The sequence below is a fragment of the Danio aesculapii genome, chromosome 13, assembly GCF_903798145.1.
Source record: "Danio aesculapii chromosome 13, fDanAes4.1, whole genome shotgun sequence".
Taxonomy (NCBI): Eukaryota; Metazoa; Chordata; class Actinopteri; order Cypriniformes; family Danionidae; genus Danio; species Danio aesculapii.
This window is the reverse complement of record NC_079447.1, coordinates 13,714,056-13,730,135: the sequence shown is the minus strand read 5'-3', so window position 1 is coordinate 13,730,135 and position 16,080 is coordinate 13,714,056.

Sequence of the window (16,080 nt, the reverse complement as noted above, 5' to 3'; positions counted from 1 at the left end):
AAATCGCGATCTTGATTTTAAGCAAAAAAAATCGTGATTCACATTTTAGCCAGAATCGTGCAGCCCTACTTCCAGCCACAACCCAGTACTGGGAAATACCCATACACTCTTACATTCACACTTATACACTAAGGCCAATTTTGTTTTACACAATTCACCCATAGCGCATTTTTTTGGACTGTGGGGAAACCAGAGCACCCTGAGGTAACACACGGAAAGAACATGCAAACTTCACACAGAAATGCTGACTCGTCCAGTTGAGACTTAAACCAGCAACCTTCTTATGCTAACCACTAAGCCACCGTTCTGCCCCACTTGGGAAATATTTGAAAAATATTGAAAAAATTCACAGAAGAGCTAATAATTCTGTCTTCAACTGTATATGCAAGGCTCATAAACCTAATCTGTGTGACCTAAATGCTGTATGATGTTTCTGAGCTCTCCAAATGAGCACATTTTGAGTAGTGAAGCTAACGCCTACTACAGCTCCCTGCAGAGTGTGTAGGGAGCAGCGAGCACTGCATAGGGACCTTGCCTTTTAGAACGCTGCTTTTCTTTTCATATACATTCCTCTTATTTCCATCAAATGGATGTCACCAGCTATAAAGCATTTATTGTCATGCACAACACTCAAAAAGGTCACGATGAGATTTGGCAGATATGAATTATTGACTGAAGCCAGCTGGAGCCCGAATCCCTCTGCTCTACTGGGCTCGTCTCCATACACACGGCACCAGCTGAAAGCACAGCGAGCCTCCCAATATCCATCGGATTTTAGCTTAATGAAACTCGGCACACCTCAATAACACTCTTTAAAAAGCAAACACTCCTATCGCACTGCATTAGTTATACTATATCCAACACTTCAAAGTGATGATGTTAAGAATCTCGCTGAGCTGATCTATCCAAGGCCGAGATGTGAATAGGTGTCGCTTTTTTGTATATTGGTCTGCTGTTCTGTTTTGACAGGTGCTGGAAACTGGGATTTACAGTTTATGTGAGCTTGTAGGTAATCATAGGGATACTGCCTAGCTTGGCTTTCTTGCTGATCCCATAGTGCTAAATTTAATGCTTGTTTTTTTCTGCCTTTTATGCCAGCTTATTTACCCTGCTCACAGGTGTGGCCAACAGCTCCAATGTGGCTCGTCATACAGTATTAAGCCTCCCAGCAAGGCGAGATGTCCCTCCTTTAAATTAAATTAATCATCTCCATCCCAAGATAGCACAAGAACACTTGATGAGGCCATCTGCTCAATATAATCTGCTTTCTGATTGAGATTCCCCTCAGACCAAAAACTGTCAACTAGCAAATCAGGACTTATAAATACGCTCAAACGTAAATACTGGAGAAGAGCGTTTGAGTTTGGACATTTGAGCGTAAAGCCTTTTCTTACATTCAGGAAAGATCAGATTGCTTAGATGAGACTTTGATTTTCTTAGGGCAAATTAATGACTTTTTATGAATTCAGAGTGAAATGAAGATAGGGTTTACAATTTCTGACTTCTTCTCACGATTTTAAGTGATAAACTTGCAGATTCTGAGTTCATATATTGCAAGTCTGACTTGTTTCCCCCTCGGATCTTACTGTAAGACATAAATTATAAATAAGGACAGAATAATGTGAAAGACTATGAATTAAGGTTGCAACTAACGATTATTTTAATTATCGATTATTCTGTAGATTTTGTTTTTGATTAATCGATGAAAAAAAGAAAAGCATTAATTTCCAACCTTTTATTCAAAAACAGAACTAACATCTTTAGAAAGTGCAGACACCTGTTGTCCTTGAACATCCCTGAGCTGTTATAATAATAATAATAGTAATAATAATAATAATAATAATAATAACAAATACATTTTAAAAAGTAGTAGTTTTGTCCAGTTTACAATCCAAATATCTAAAATAATCTTAAATCAAGATACATGCTAGACATATAAAATAGCATAAGAAATTATGCCTTGTTTTCTGAAAAAAAAAACACCTAAAAATTAAGTGATTCTTTGGTTAAAACAAGCTAAATTATCTGCCAATGGGCTAAGAAAAATAACCGTAATGAGCTATAATCTCAAACAGAAGTTTTAAGCATCACTTAATTTTCTCATGCCATTTATCTTGTCTAGACTTGATTTAAGATTTTTTAGATATTTGGACTGGAAGCGAGACTAAAGTACTACTGTAAGTAAGAAAAACTTTTTTACAGTGCAGCTATACAGTACATGACAACAGATTGAAAAATGATCAGAAAAAGGCAAGTGAAAAAAACGTGTCTTTAGTCTTGCAAAGTAACTATACCACCACTGCTTTACTACTGTTATTAACCCTTACACTAGTGACAAGCACTGACACAAGCTCAAGGGCATCAGAGCAGAGCTTACTAATATTCATGACCCTTCCAAATACGGTCAAAACCGAGGTTTTAGTTCTAGGAGTACTTCCTGTGGTTATAAAATGGGCATATACAACCAACCCAGGCTCATTCTAAAAACATACCTCTATATACATTTCTGGAGATCAAGAAATATGTCCCAGGAGCTACTTTTTTTTTGCAGTTTTTCTTCTCACAAATCCACTAGAGGCTGCTGTGTACGCTTTTTTGAAATCTCAAATTTCTCTCACGAGTGCCATTCGCACCTGCTGTTCTCACGTAAACCCAATGTTAACTGAATGTTTGACTAACTGAATGACTGACTGACTGACTGACTGACCAATCGACTGACCCACCCTCCTCCTTACCTTAACCCAACTAATTGAATTGAATGACCCGTCCATCCACTTCCCTAAACCCAACCAGCAATCCAGAAAAAGAAAAGCCCTCGCCTGATTTTTACCACGTTTTCAGATTTTACCACATTCTTACCCTGTTATTTGCTTGTTTATTTAAAATTTTTGAATTCTGTTTTTGTCTTACCTGCTTTCTGGAACCGTTCTTCACTGGACGTGGTCAACTCGACGAGCTAACGGGACAAACAGCAGGGAAAGCTGTTGATATGGAGGTAAACTCTCAGTTGGTTAGCACGAAAAGGAATGGCACCAAACCGCCCCGTAGCTTTCGTTTTAAAAATTAAATGCAGCTATAGGTACGTACCTCTGGCTACATAATTCATGGTCTCCAGAAACGTGAATATAGGGCTATGTTTTCGGAATAAGCCTATGTTGTATAAAACCCTTTCTGGAGAATTTGTACAATTAGCTACATGCATACTATGTAGATATCAGAGAACATTTTATTATTCTGAATCAATGCATGCACCTTTAATATGTAGAATCAAAATTAAAAATCCTAGCATGAAACATATCAGAATTTACTTGGAAGTTGGAATGTGTAGCTTTGTGGAACTGAAATACAATCAAGATGAATTGCATTAATGAGATTATCCTGAATAATAATTTATTTTAAAGCCTGAAACAAAATTATTTTAATAAAAGATTATGCATAAACATGGCCAGCAAAAAAAAGTGACCCATAATTTTTTCAATTTCCTTACATTTGGCAGTTGCGCCAAAAAAGTAGATTTTGCACCCTGGCTGTGAGAGCATTTCCCTCATTAGATCAGTTTGATGTCTTTTATCTTGCTCTTCAAGTCTGTTAATCGAAGCTTTACTGACAGCCTGATTCTGTGGAGAGACACATCATTTGTGTTACTGCTTCTTGCGTCATGAACATCTCCAGTCAGTCAAGCAGAAGCCGAACCAAAAGAGCATTCAGAGGGATCAGGTCTGTGCTGTGCAGCGTTTCATCAGGCCTTTCTTTCTGTTTCCTGCTGTGCTGGAACACAATGAATTCCCTGGCAAATTATTTTAGCAAAACGACTGTGAGCTCAAGTTTGGGATGTTCTTAAATGTGAAGAACTCTGTAATTAAACTCTGGTTCTTGGTGAGTCGGGTCATCCGAGGGTTCACTGACCGTACACAAATTATTAAGCTGCAAATACACTCTTATTCAGATTCACCTGGATTAACTTGAACATATATACCACAATTATGAGAATATTTCCATTTTGCATATGGTTTGATATTGTAAATCGCTGTTGAGGTGGAAGTTGCCTAATAATGATGTATTTAAAAAAAAACAATTTGTATTTGTTTAAAGAAATATTTATTGGTTGGCATTAAATTTGAGTTGAATTTCGCAATGTAATCAAAGTTATTAGTGTATTAGAACTGCAACGGTTTAACAAAATGGCAGCACAAAAAGTTTCAGATACAAAATAAGACGTACATAAAATAGCATGTACTAAAATGTACACAAAACACTCCCATAATTCTTCTAGATATAATATTTAGAGATGGAATTATTTCCAACATAACACTCTGCGTTTTATTCCATAATGTACTATAGCTACAAGTAAAATATGATAAAAAGGTTACAAATAACAGACTCCCTAGTTTTTCAAAAATTTTTAGATTTTTTTTTTTTTGATTTTGTGGTGGTAATTCCCAGAAATTTGTGGACAATTTTGAGATAAAATAAATTAAAAAATTATATATATATATATATATATATATATATATATATATATATATATATATATATATATATATATATATATATATATATATATATATATAATTTTATTTTTGTTTTATCACAAAAGTGTTCACTAATATATGTGTGTGTATATGTATATATATAGTATATATGTGTATATATATCCCTATAATCTATCACTGAAAATCTATCACTCTAAATATATTATGAATTATAATGACAATGTTACTATGATTTTAATGATTGTGTCATCAACAATTGTGTAATGTAACCTATTGTTTTAATAATATTTTATTTTTAAGTATATAAGTATTTTATTATTACTTTAGTTATGTTTTATTTATTAGGCACATTTATAAATAACAAATGTTGGACATAGTGCTTTACAAATCAAACTAACACATAAAATCTATACTTATGTAAACAAACTGAAGTTAATTATTGTTAATAATAATAATTATTAATTAATTATCCCTTAAGAAATTATTATTATTATTATGCCTTTTTAAAGTATATTTTGTTCTATTATTTTCTATTATAATGTTTTTAAATGTTTCCGGTGTTAGTTACTACTACTCCTAATACTACTACTATTACTATTACTACTACTACTACTACTAATATTAATAATAATTAATTCATCCATTTTCCTTTCGGCTTAGCCCCTTTATTAATCTAGGGTCACCACAGCGGAATGAACCGCCAACTTATCCAGCATATGTTTTACACAGCGGATGCCCTTCCAGCTGCAACCCATCACTGGGAAACATACATTCTCATTCACACTCATGCACTACGGACAATTTAGCTTACCCAATTCACCTATAGCGCATGTCTTTGGACTATGGGGGCAATCGGAGCACCCAGAGGAAACGAACACGCCTCGAACCTGCAAACTCCACACAGAAATGCCAACTGACCCAGCTGAGGCTCGAACCAGCAACCTTCTTGCTGTGAGGCGACAGCGCTAATAATAATAATATTAATAATAATAAATGTTCTTCTCATAATACTTCAGCCTTTTATATCTTCTTTTTCCCCACAAAAAGGTTTCAGATAAACAAATTGTTGTTGGTTGCTGTCAGTCAAAAGTTATGGGCCAGAATAAGCTGCAAATTAGACCACATTTGACGCCATTTAGTGAAAGGTCAAGGCCAGTATCATAATATAATAAACCGAAATGCACAAGTGACAGAATGTGTGGTTATTAGCATCATAGCTGCCACCATGAAGTGTGTACAGCAACAGATAAACTGGGTTAAATCTAGTGAAGTAGCAGCTGTGTGTAGTTGTGTACTGTTGTGTATGTGTGTGTGTGTGTGTTTATATGTCAGCGATGTCAGCTCTACGGTCACGATTCTGCTGTTTATGGGCATTAAGGCCCAGGTGCAAGGCCTCATGGGATAGTAGATCAGCGCTGGAGTGGGCAATACATTTCAACCTCAAAACACACACACACACACACACGCACACACACATCCTCATTCTGTCATGATTTGCTCTGACCTTGCGGTGCTCTCTCTCTCTCTCTCTGCAAGCTTTTGCAGACGGACGCTGGCGGATCAGACAGAACTGGAGCTCTGAGCTCCCTTAATGCTTTCAGAGATTTGCTCCGTTTTGAGCCTCAGCAGCCAAAATGACTCTTCCCAAAACACGCCTCCCCCCGTTTAACACACTTTTAGGCAGCACCCTCGCGTCTGCATTTCCATCAAATCCTGCATGCTCCCCAGAGGCGGACTCACTCCATAAACAAACAGAGCAAAACAAACATCCAGAACTCGCTGGTTTTACAGCACACTAAATGTGGATGCTTTGCAGTGCTCAGACAGTGTGATGTCTTCCTGACCCAAAAATAAGCTGGATCTACTGTCATAGTGTTTCTCAGCCTGTGCTATGTATATGTGTTTGTGTGGAGAGAAGATTTTTTCAACATAATTTTCAAAAGCTTTTTTTAAAAGCAACATTTGTTCCAGGCAAAATAATAAACAAATAAGACTTTCTCCAGAGGAAAAAAGATATTAAAGCAAATACTGTGAAAAGGTCCTTGCTCTGTTAAACATCATTTGGGAAATATTTGAAAAAATGATTACAATTTCAAAGGATCTATTCAGGCTACAATTTGCACCATGATTAGCTAATGCAACAAAAACAACAACAAAAAAGTTATGTAATGATTATGAAAATAAATATTTTCCATTCATGTATTTCATCATTGAAGATTTCTTAAAATTACTGTAAAAATCTTGTCTTGTTCTCGTGAACCCAATCTCAAGTCTCGTTTCATCTCGTGGAGTAAGCGTCTCGTCACACCCTTACTAATTACTCTTTTAAAGGATCGTGCCCAATACTGTTTAAAGCTGCGGTCACACTTGACTTTTCTTCCCATAGACTTCCATTCTAACGCACGCGAATGCGTCAGACCGGAAACGCAGGGTCATGCGTCAAGTTACCCATGTAGCTGTGGTGCAAAGTTCAAGCTTGGTGAACTCTGACCTGCAAAATTGCATCACTTGACTGCGTGAGACCAATCAAGGATCAAAACATGACCTCTCTGGACAGAAATTTAAAACATGGAGCAATCGCTCGCTTTTTTTAAATATCTAATAAGCTTGTTTAATCCCGCCCCTTTTCGCAGCGCAGTACGACAGAATTTCGCACACACAAAGCCCAGTGTGACCATAGCTTAACTGAGTTCCTATGAAGGCACCTGTTGATGTCCTTGAGCCTGTAAGAAATCTCATAAGGATGCTTTTGAGATTATAATCCACCTGGATGCATTATGAATATATTTGTTTCTGCATATTCAGAAGTATTTTAACATCAGTTACGCTCATATAAAAGTTGATGATAACTTTTATTCTGCTCATAACTCTGACGCTATATTTTGTGAGTCTGGGCTTGGATACACTCGCTCTAGAACATTCATTAAAATGCTAAACAGCTCATTAGGCTGTTTGAAAGTCTTGATTATTTTGGCCTGATTTTGTGAGGTTATTGTTCAATCTGCAAAGTTACAGAGAAACAGTGGCAGGTTATTTGGGTTCCGGTATTAGCAGTTGCAGTATTGTTCATTAACATGCAGTACTACAGAGCATCCAAACTTTAATTGTGCCAAGAAGTTAGAATGTTATATCTAGGGGAATATATTTGTATGCGTGATGGCATAAAGGCATTGTAAAGACATCTGTATATTATTGATCGGCAGAACAAGGTTGCCAGAGTAACCCATTATGTTCAGACTGAGAGAACAGCGAGTACATTTTGTGCAATTTATAATAGTTTTAAATAGTAATACTACTTCTCCGCTTGAACATCTAGATAGGTCATTATTGAATATAGAGGACATACCATGTTTCAGTCTTTTTGCAATGTTGCTCAAAACCATTTGATGATACTATTGTTTTTGAACAACACTGCATTAAAATTTATTATTATTATATTTTATTCCAAACTTTAACATGACAACAAATCTGGTAATTTTTTTTAACCAGATTTATTGTCATGCAAACGTTTAGAATATAATAAAAAACATAAATAAAATAATAATAATAATAATAATAATAATAATAATAATAATAATAATAATAAGTACAAAGATAAAAAATAAATACAGTACAGTTTTCGTTAGTTTATTAATTATAATCTTAATAATTTGTAACGAGGGGTCTAAGACTATATTAGAATCCATATGCAGAAGTTTTATTAAAAGGTTTAGGCAGAGACATCAGTGAGTAAACAGGCGGAAAGTTGGCAACACATAAGCAGTCCAATCCAGTCAACAAACACCGGGGCAAATCCAGACGACGTTGTGAGAGTGCAGGCAGAGGTTCAGTATAACAACAAACAGTCCAAAACAGAGCAAGAGGGCAAAGACAGATAACGTACTTGATCAAGGCAGGCAGGGTCATACACAAGCAGGCAGTCATGAAAGTCTCTTGGAAACCGCTTGGTAGTGCAGGTAGACTGGCAATACTTCGCAAACAAGCATGGCCTTAGCTCTCACTGAAATTCTACACAAACAGGAAGTGACTGCAGAGGGAGCGGAGCTGAGTCAGTAGTCGGGCGAGGGCTTCCTCTGCTGGCGTGGCGTTACATAATTATGATGATTATAACGGTTATTAAAATAAATAAAATCATAATAGTGTGGTTTTTATAATAATAATAATAATAATAATAATAATAATGATGATGATGATGATGATGATGCGTTAAAGATAACCCACTAGTCCATCTGCACCCAACCCGCTCTGAGCTGGGATCCAACCGGCGATTCTTTCCATGGGAGTCGGTTGCTCTAACAAAGAAGCTAAAGACCATGGCTTCTAGCGTCTGTCATTAGAGCACCTTTAGAGGTCAGAGAAGGGAGGTTTACATGCATAGCACTTCGCTAGCTGGCCTCTGTTACACTCCCATCCTGGACAAGCCCACACGAACTGGCGAATTCTTTGCGCTCTTTGTCATCTGAGTCAAATTTAGGAAACCCTAAAAGATTCCTAAAATCCTAGGCTAAAATTAATGATCTTTGATCGTTGGTTTGACAAGTTCACTGACAGCTGCTTAGTGCTCGTTGCGATCAGATTTTTCCTCTGATGAAGTTCTGGCAGTGTCAGAAGATACTTTGCTGCAGTGTGACAACAGCTGTAATGAGCGTCAATCCAAGAACCAATAGGAGCTACAGATTTGATGACGCAGTCCATGCGACAACTCAAATGACCGCGGGGAAATGTCAAAACTGTTTTTTTTTCTTCCTGGTTTTATTATTCACAGATTGTTTATGTTCGCTACAGATTGTTTATGTTTGCTGTGAGGAATCATTTTAGAACCCGGGATAGTGAAAGTGTCACGGGTGGATGACGTCAAACTCCGGGGACATTTTCTTTCGTGTTTGACGCGTCTTCATTGTCATTCAGTTTGACTTTATGACAGCTGAGATCTTACAGTGTGACATGGGAGTCATGTTCGTGCAGTCTGACATGCTACAATCGTTCAGGATTATAAAAAAATTGCAGTGTGATCCCGCCTTAACAAGGAAGCTAAAGACCATTGCCCCTATCATCTGTCGCTAAAGCACCTTTAGAGGTCAGAGGAGGGAGGTTTACCTGCATAGCACTTCGCTAGCTGGCCTCTGTTACACTCACCCCCCTAAACCTCACTTCAATCCCGGACGAGTCCCCATGTGTAACACACCAGTCTTTCAGCACCCAACCCACTCTAAGCTGGGATCGAACCAGCGATTCTTTGCATGGGAGTCGGTTGCTCTAACAAGGAAGGTAAAGACCGTGGTCTCTAGCGTCTGTCGCTAGAGCATGTTTTAGAGGCCAGAGGTATGAGGTTTACCTGCATAGTACTTCGCTAGCTGGCTTCTGTCACACTCACCCCCCTAAATCTCACTCCCATCCCGGACAAGCCTCCACGTGTAACCCACCTGTCTTTCTGCACCCAACCCGCTCTCTTAGCTGGGATCAAACCGACGATCCTTTGCATGGCAGTCGGTTGCTCTAACAAGGAGGAGCACTTCACTAGCTGGCCTCCGTTACATAAGAAAAATATAAAGTACAGTTTTCATTAGTTTATTAATAATAATGTTAATTATTATCATGATTATGATGGCGATTAAAAGAAAAAAATCATAATAGTGTGGTTTTTCTTTTAGTAATACTACTACTACTACTACTACTAATAATACTAATAATAATAGTAATAATAATAATAATAATAATAATAATAATAATGGTAAAAAAAAGTACAGTTTTTGTGAGTTTATGAATAATAATGTTAAAAATTATGATTAAGATGGCAATTAAAATAAAAAAATCATGATAGTTTGATTTTATTTAAAAAATAATAATAATAATAATAACAATAATGGTACGAAGATAAGAAAAAATATAGTACAGTTTTCATTAGTTTATTAATAACAATGTAATTATGATGGCAATTAAAATGAAAAATAGTAGTATGGTTTTTATTTTACTGCTGCCACTACTACTACTACTACTACTACTACTACTAATAATAATAATAATAATAATAATAATAATGGTAAAATATAAGAAAAAATACAGTACACTTTTTTAAATAATAATGATCAGAATTATGCTTTGGCGGTGAAAAGAAAAATAATTGCAGGGTCATTATTTTAGTTACAACAATAAAAACAACAGCAACAACAACAACCACAACAACAATTATTTTTCTTTTTTTTCTAAGTTCAGATTTTCTAGCCAAAAAAGGAGTAAGTATATGTATGCACTCCAATTAAATGTGCTTGATGATTAGACTTTTTGATTTAGTTTACGCCAGTCAGTTTGTCTGACATGATCCTTTAACCCTCATCAAGGCAGATTCATGCGCAGACATTAATTTTCCATTAGCAGCGCTGGTTGATCCTGACAAGCATAATGCAATCACGGCTCCAGTATGAATGATATGCAGATTCTTTGCTTACATATTTTAAAATGCGTGGCTGTGCTTTTAAAAGCTGCCCCTGGATATGCGAGTCTGTTGTGTTTGTGTGAAATTGAGCCAAAAGGCATGTGAATGAACGAAGACGCCCAGAGGAAACGCTTCACTTATAAATCACCTCATGTGTTTTGTGCTTCCTAGAACTCTTTGCTTTGCTGAATCACTAGTTTTGATGGTGATTAGTGTTTACAAAACTTCATTTGGTAATTGCTCTATTTACAGTGAATTAATTAAAGCATAATATGTACAAAGTATACATTTTTCAGTTAGTACGTTCCCTTAAAACTGAATGACTATTAAAGTCTGCACAAATTTGGATTAATAGATGTTAAATATGTAATGGTAACACTTTACTTGAAGGGGGTCTTCATAAGAATGGTACAAAACCTTTATAATCATGAATTTGAATGTGTTATGCATGCTTATGGCAACTGTCATTTAAGTGTCATTTGCTCAGTTGTCATTTAAAATGTAACAGTCATTTAAATGTAAATGAGATGTGTTTGCTATGACTACTTGACATAAACATATACAACTGCCAACTTGTCTTATCAAGACAACACAACTTGTCCTAAATCTGTCATAAACATGATTGTCATGAATTATATAACAGTCGTTAATATTTTGTTGACCTACAAATTAAATTTATAATTAAAATGTCATTGAATACTACACTGTCATAAAATTCATTCATTGATTCATTGATTCTTCTTATTTGGCTTAGTCTCTATTTCAGAGGTCGCCACAGCAGAATGAACCACCAACTATTCCAGCATATGCCCTTCCAGCCACAACCCACTACTGGGAAACATCCATACACATTCACAAACACACTCATACACTACGGCCAATTTAGTTCATCCAGTTTTACCTATAGCGCAAGTCTTTGGACTGTGGGGGAGGAAGGAAGGAAGGAAACCCACGCCAACATGGGGAGAACATGCAAACTCCACACAGAAATGTCAACTGGCCCAGTCAGGACTTGAACCAGCGACCTTCTTGCTGTAAGGTGACAGTGCTAACCACTGAGCCACCTTGCTGCCATGTTATAAAATTATTCTAATGATTTTGAGTATTGGGTTTTAATGTGATCAAAAATATTCATGACACCAATTATAATGGCCTCATGTTTATGACAGATTTATGACAAGTAATGTTGTCTTGGGAATGTCAAGTTGTCATAACAAAGACTAAGGTTCTGACATATTTGTTTATGTGAAGGTGTCAACGAACACCTCAAACAATAGCCATGTTTCCATCCAAAGATGCAAATTAAATTTTCAAGAGTTCACACTTAGCTGACGATTGATTATAAAGCGTGTTTGGCATGCTGTCCTGGGAGAGAGCCCTGAGCTCAAAAGATCCTTGAGCCTGGGGCTACTTCCCATTTGCAGGGCAAAAGGGGAGTTTGAGCTCAGGTAGATCTTGAGAACTGCCCTGCTTATTTATAACTAATGACAAATTAGGGATTGCTATGAAGAGAACTACTGCCGACTAAGAGCTCATCTATGGTGCCAATTTGGTTTAATCAATTCACATGTCTTTAAACCAGAGATGCCCAAACTATGGTCCGCGGGCCAAAGTTGGCCTATGGTAATCATTGACTTGGCCCGCCATTCCATCTGAGAAGAGAAGAAGAATTTTGGGGAGGGTTCGGGATAATGCCTTGTCATTTCTAATTTAACAAACTTTTGTTTGTTAGTTTTAATCTCAAGCTACAAACAACTCAATTCAGAAGTCCCCACAACACTCAATCAAGTTTGGCTTGATAGGAGGAAACTGGGGAACACCACGCGAGCATGGGGAGAACATATAAACTCCACACAGAAATGTTGACTGGCCTGGTAAGGACTTAAACCAGTGGCATACTTGCTGTGAGGCAACAGTACTAACCACTTGGCTACCGTGGGAGGAGGAATAGGGGTAGAAGGGTGGATTGTTCAAAATAAAGATGACCTAGGTATGAAAACTCTGGTTATTTATGGTGACTTAGGAATTGTCTGATTGGTGAATCATGTGCTAGCTAATGCGGGCCGTGGTCAATCATAAGCACGTGATCCTCTCAAAATCAGTTTCTAAATTAATTTCACTATGTGTAAAACTAGAAATCACATAAAACATGTGTGAATAAAGAACCGTTTCCAAGAGTTCAAGAGAACAAAATCGTCACTTCCTGATAAACTGGCACCAAATATCAAACCTACCTGCATCTTAGAACATGTAGATGAAACACAATGAGCACAGCCATGTCATCTTGCTTTTGGAGGCGGGAGATTGCTCTTTGGGAACTCTGGGCATTCTGCTGTTGTTTTCCATCAAGGTTGGTGATTACTTCTTTCTTGTATATAACATTTAAAAATGTTTAGACCTCATCGTCCACCCAAACATACTTGTCACTTTCAGCCTTTTTTGATTTCCCATGATCGTTTGAAACTAAATCACATAATGTGCCTGCCGGAATTGATTCGGTAAATGCATTTTTATCGTAGTTTATGCGCAATTTTATCTTATTGGATAAAAAGTTTATCCTACTCAGTTGTGTGCATAATTTGTTTATGCGCATTTTCAAAATGTATGCGCATCTTGGCGTTTCCATCCAGAGTTACTTATGCAATATTCCAAAATGCACATAAAATAGGTGGATGGAAGCACAGCTAGAGTCATCTTTGCATTTAAATTGACATAACTGAGCAAGTGACGCATAATGAGAGTTGTCAGAAGCATGCATAATATCTCATTCATATTCATGACATGCCATGATTATGTGTAATGACAGTTATATAAACACCACTTTCAAGTGTTACAGTACTGTATATAGTCTACATTAATATTATTGTTAATATAAGCATAATATAACATTTCAAAATAATCAATGTCAATAATTATTACATTGAAAGTATTCTTTAGAAATTTTCATTTTACTTTTGAGTACACAAGTTTGTTTTCTCTTCATATTCTACACATAAAACTCATTTCCAGATCATTATAACGAAATGATTTAAATTCTATAAGTGATTCCCCTAAACAGAGGGTTCATAGCCTGATTTTCTTGTTCTAGCCAAAACAACTAATTAGCAAATGTTACAATTTACACTCAAATAAACAGTATGTAAGAGAGTTTACACTGTACAGATAGCTTCTGATGGCTTGATGCAAGTTTGTTCCCCCTAAATAAATTCAATTAAATTTGTGATGGTGCCTAAGTATTTGCTTTAGTTATTATAGCCTCTACTGGAGTGTGTCAGTATGAACACACAAATTTGAGCTGTGTTGCAGTAACACATACACACAGAGACAAACACATACACATAGAGACACACATATACTTTCTCTCTGTGTGTTTGCTTTGTGTTTGTTAGGTAGGTCAGAAAGGTCAACAGATGGAGGCCTCGTAAGATCTCAGTGAAGAAAGATGTTCTGTCTGTCCTTGTTAGACGTGCATAGATGACAGAAAGTGAACAGTTGTGTTTGATTTCCCCCAAAAGTATAAGAACTGTGGCTTTGTTTTAATTTTGGAATAGCTCTGTTTGTTTCAACACTGCAAATCAGCAAGCGGACCAATGGTGTGAGCATGGGGTGGAGCGCTGTTTGACTGACCAATGAGTGGATCAGCAGTATTTTTGCAGATGTTTTCTTTAAAGAACACAGTAAATGGTGTTCACCATCATATTATATTTTCAGTATAATATGCGTAAGAGTTAACCAAAAACCATTTAGGTTACTTGAAATAAGCATGTTAAGATGGTTGCCAAGGAAACATTTTTTTTTCAGGCAGTATGATGTTTAAACCAAAACAAATGCTTTATTAACAACAACAACAACCATTATAATAATAACAGTAATAATAATAGTAATAATAATAATAATATATATTTAGTTCTTGGTCCCTTACTTTTTATATTAAATGCTACCAATAGGCAATATGTAATCAGTTAATGATAGATGAAACCAAGCCAGGCTCATTCTGATTATGTACCCCTATTTATACAACAGTTCTGCCTGGTTCTTGAGTCTGATTGGCCGATAGCTGCGATATTCTGCCAATAACAGCACTCGTCCAGCTTCATCACTCTTCACCCTTAAGTATTACTCTGCCCACATACAGTGGCAAGCAGAGGACACTTTACAGTTTGACAAATATCGCTGCTGTTGGACAACATAATGTACTTTTGAGGCTTTTTTTAGTCGAGAATGTAGTTGTTTAGATTACAACTATGCAGTTTATTCATAAGGATAGTGCCTATTTTAAAATATTTAAAATTTCTGAGAGACAGCATGTCGGCGGCCATTTGCCTGTCTTGGAGCAAAGACGGTTGACTATGTTCATCCACAATATGGTGACAGAGACCACATAATAAGCACTAAGAGAAAAACTGCGTAATTTCAAACTACAGCTGATCAAATCATTATTAAACAGGGAAATGACTTTCTAAGTCGATCTCTCTCGATTGTGTGCTGTGTTTATACAATAGAATCATTCAAATACGAGCTCTAAAGTGACGCAATGGCTTCTTCTGTTCTGACGTCAGCTGCAGATGTGAAGGAATAGCAGAAGAATGTAGTTCTTCTTACAAAAGGGTTTTGAGACTCTGTGTTTGATTTTCTTTTTATAAACAGGATTATGTTGTCGAAATATTGTGTAAACGCAATATCAGACTGACTGACTGACAGACTGACTGAACGATTGACTGACCCGCCCTCCTTCTTCCTTAAACCCATATGTGTTTTATAAAGCACCGATTGACCAGCGCCCACCCATTTCCCTAAACTCATCCAACGGTGTTTTCAAAAGCAATACAGAAAAAGTAAAGCCCTTGCAGCAGCATGTTTGTCATTTCTAATGGAGGTAACTTGCATATGGGAGCAACACGCACACGCTGTGCAATCAGCGTACGCATAAAACTGCTCGACTGTGTGGTGAGCCACTGGACAAACTGGTAACAGCAGAAAAGCTGTCCACATGGAGGCAAGCGGTCAGCTGGTAAGCACGAAAAGGAACCGCCCCATAACGTTAGTTTTAAAAGACGAAATACAGCCATATATTTCTTTGGCTACATAATTCGCGATCTCCAGAAATGTATACAGGGGTAAATTTTCAGAATGAGCCTATGTTGGATGGAATGT